We start from the raw sequence: 4,200 nt of genomic DNA on the forward strand, positions 1-4,200 counted from the left end.
AAGGCAAGGACCCGGCACATAATCAGAAGCTCACTTAATCCATCACAAAACTTCCAGCTGCCACTCTGGCCAATTCAGAGGAAAGGACACTGGCATCAGACCATCAACAGAAGGCATCTGGGTGATCATCGAGTATGACCTTCTTCCTCCTCTCCCGACATGTGGGGGCATACATATGCTGGTATGTTAAACAGCTACCCAAAGACATGAAAACAGAAGGTACTCCTGCTTGGTTGTCGTTGTACCACAAAGGACAGACCCTTGAAATCAAGGACTTGCCCCATGATGTGGAAGCTACCTGATTCACCTTCATCACCCTCACCTGCGTGCCCACCCTCGTCTCTCATCTGCGACTCTAAAGCAGCCTCCTATCTGGTCTCTCTGCTTCCACTGTTCTCCTGGAAGAATCTACTGTCCCAGAAGCACTGTCTGTGATGTTTCTAAAACCTAAGCAAGATGAGGCTGGTTGCCCCAATAAATATACTTCAGTGACTTACTACATCACATAGAATAAAATCCACGGCCAGTGGCCCTGTGTCACCTGCCACCCTACCACCTAAACCCCCCCTCTGCTTCCTCCAGTCATTATCTCCCTCCTCATGATGCTTGGTCCCCACTGACCTTCTGGTTGTCTTTGGAAGAAACCAACCAGGTGTCAACATGTGCCTGGAAAGCTCATCTTTTCTGGGCTCAAGCCTTCTCTGTCTGCCAGCCTCAGCAAAAGCTGGTTTACTGGAGGTGCCTTCCTTGGCCAACATAACGTGCAAAATTTTCCACCGTCATTTTCTATCTTCTGATCCCTGTATTTATTATTACTTGGCTTTTGCAAGTCCTGATTACGCAGAGACGTTAATCACGAATCACGCGATCTCCAATCATCATGTTCCAATCTGCCCTCCCGAAGGAGGAACAGGTAAGGATTATCCTACCTGACGATTATTACTTGGCTTTTGTACATTTGTTTATTGGCACTCCACCCACCAGAAAAAAGCTGTGTAATATCGAAGGTTCATCCACACATTTCAGAACAACAAAAATAAAGAAGGCACCCAGTGAATATTTACTGGCAAAATATGTCAATGTCCGTGGGAATAAACCTGCTTGAAATCCCCAAGCCCGGGTGACTCTGGGTGAAAAGGAAGTAACAATACTGTCTTCCCTGCCTACATGGCAACCTTTCTGGGATGCCAAGGTGTTGTAGGCACCAAAGCTCTTTGCAAAAATCTCAGGTACTATTTGGTTCTGAGTTTTATGGAGATTTTAGGCTTCGTAACCGGTGGTAGGAATCAGCTTTCAAAGCCCTCTTAGGATTTTGATTTCATCAGATTGAGTAGTTTAAATTCCTTTAAAATTCTAGTTTTATGATCCTTTGTTTATAGCTAGCATTTTCCTCCAAAGCACAGGGAGATTCGATTTATTTTTTGTTTTCATTTTGAAGCCAAAATTGATGCACTCACATAGTTTCCCAAATCAAAATCGTATCAGGTGCTTCATTTACAAGAAATGTGTTTCGATCAGGCCAGGCCCAGTGCCCCAGGCAGCGACAGCCCTGCCAGACGCCCCGCTCCCTCCCTGCTCTGTGCGCAATTTCACTGAGTCTCTCCTCATTTTCTAGCACGCTCTCAACTGCCAGGGACAACTTGCTGCTCAGTGAATTCAGATGAATGTGACGATGGCAGTAAGCAACATCATCATCACCATCATCATCACCACACTTACCTTCTTCCGCACCCACTTCAGGAGCCGGGACCTGAGGAGTCACCTCACACAAAGGACTGGATTTTCAACGGGGTTCGACAAAGTAAGATCAAGTGGAGGGAAGCCCATTTTTTTCAAATCTTTTCTCAAAGCTTCCCACATACACAAATGCGTCTAACGCTTCCGGATTGTATTTTACGCACAACCTCCTACATCCCGGAAGACATGGCCGACCCTTGTAGATGGGCAGCTGTGACACACAGCCAACTGGCACAGGGACGCTCTATTCCCGCCACGGTCATTTATAAAGCATCTCGACTTGTTTTTTCTTTTCTTTGTGTAGTGTTTTTAAAATTGTAAATTTTTATTTTATGTATCCTCAACAAAGTTTTCAATGCATATAAGTGGTTTATTTCTATCTTTTTCTCATGGTGTGAATCACACCAGAGTGTTTATGACGGGACAGTTTTATTTTCATTATGTGGACGATGTTAATGAAACTAAAATAATTCAAAAGCAAAATTACAAAAGGTTAAACAACACATGAAGGAAATGAAGAAAAGTAAACACCTCTCATTCCTTTCAAAGTAAAGCACTCCATAGTATGTAGTTTTCCATACATACATGTTTCCATACATAGTATGATCATTCCATAGTATGATATAGTTTTAAGATCTTGCAAATGTCTACGTTTTTATTTCTTTTTCTTTTCTTTTCTTTCTTTTTTTTTAATCTTATCTTAGAGGGGCGCCTGGGTGACTCAGTGGGTTAAGCACCCAACTTCGGCTCAGGTCATGACTTCAGGGTTCGTGAGTTCAAGCCCCGTGACAGGATCTGCGCTGTCAGCACAGAGCCTGCTTCGGATCCTCTGTCTCCCTCCCTCTCACTCTCTGTCTCTCAAAAATAAATACACACTGAAGTCTTCTTATCTAGAATGAAATATTTCTAAGGACAGAGATCGTGCAATTTTAACTTTGTAGAAGTTAACAGAAAAGAGTCTGATGCATCCATAAGATTTTCATAAAGTTCATACAGTTTAAAGAATCTAAACATCAAACTGAAGGACTCCAAACCATAACTCAAGAAATCAGCTGAGAATCTTAAGGTCTTTCTGACAGTTCTTGCCCCAAATGACTGATCAATAATTATCTTACCCATTTTACATGTTGTAGCATGTGTCAACATTCAGGATATGCCCTTATGTTCTGCTTACCACATCTCAGAAAGAGTATGAAAAAAATCAGTGGTATGTTTACACTAGAGTATGAGAGGCAAATGTTAAATGTTGAGAAAGTTTGCAAGACGGTGGATTGTTAAACATAGCCCTTGACTGGTTAAATTATATCAACTTAAAATTAAATCCATTACATTAAAACAGATGTAGATCTCATAAATTCCTAATTACTGTACTGTATTTGGCCTTTATATGAACCCTTGAGGCTAGTATTTGTCTGGTGGAAATACCACAATAGGGACTTGTACTTCATTTGGCTACCCAGTGACATCAGGTTGACAGCTAGAAACTGGCCAACGTGGAAATGTCTGACCAGACAGACTGGAGAAGGTTATAAATCAGGCTCTGCCCCTCACATAACTGATTGGTAAACATTTACCAGCACATCACTGAATACAAGAGACTTACAGAAAGCCCCCACTCCACTTTCTGGGACCAATCCATGGGCTTCATTATTACAGAGCTTCCTCTAAACTCCCCACCCCAAAGCGAGTCCATGATTTCTTTTCCCTGTTTATTCTTATACCTCCTTGTAATTCTAACAAACACACATCATGTTTTTATTTACTTATTTATTTAATGATTAGTTTTCTTTCCCTCTAGAGTGTGAGCTTTAACAGTATACTATTTTGTAGACTTTCAGTAAGTATTTACTGAATTCACAGTAAATGCATCAATTAATTAGTATAGAGAAGGAAGAGATTAAAGAAAATTCTTGCACTATTAGACAAACAGGCTTTTGACTCTTGCCTGGAAAGCCTCAGATAGAGAGAAGATAACCATTCAGTCACACAGGTCATGTGTATCTGAGCCAGAATAAATATTCCTACGTGCATTTCCACTGAATGCCTTTCTCCATGCCAAGTCTGTATCCTCTATAATCCAGCCTAACAGGTGCATTGAAAATGAGGCAGGGGCTGAACAAGGGAGATACAATTTCATGATTGAGTATAAGACAATTACTCAGCAAGAATATGGGATGAAAGCATTTGAAAAAGTAGCATCATCTCTCCTTATTCTCCAGGCACAACTTGGCTCCTGCCTCATGACAAGCAGGCACTTGTTTAACAACCGACCCAACTGCAACGTTCACAAACATTTTACAGGAAAAGCATTCACATCTTCGATATTTCACAAAGAGCCTGCCCTCTCAGTATGCACATACTTGATTCAGAAGTTAATTTTAACTTGAATAACTGAGCTCTCTCGACCTAGGGGGCACAGCCAACTTATACATAAAGCATTTATGGTGTGAGTTATTTTTAACT

General features: G+C 41.4%; 1 non-coding gene across 1 annotated transcript; it reads right to left on the minus strand.

Moving 5' to 3' along the window:
* Positions 1-804: 804 nt before the first annotated feature.
* On the minus strand, positions 805-936 carry LOC115513223. The gene has a single exon (XR_003968628.1). It is a non-coding gene; the product is annotated as a U8 small nucleolar RNA (small nucleolar RNA).
* Between the last annotated feature and the right edge of the window lie 3,264 nt (positions 937-4,200).

This window comes from Lynx canadensis, chromosome B1 (assembly GCF_007474595.2).
Source record: "Lynx canadensis isolate LIC74 chromosome B1, mLynCan4.pri.v2, whole genome shotgun sequence".
NCBI lineage: Eukaryota > Metazoa > Chordata > Mammalia > Carnivora > Felidae > Lynx > Lynx canadensis.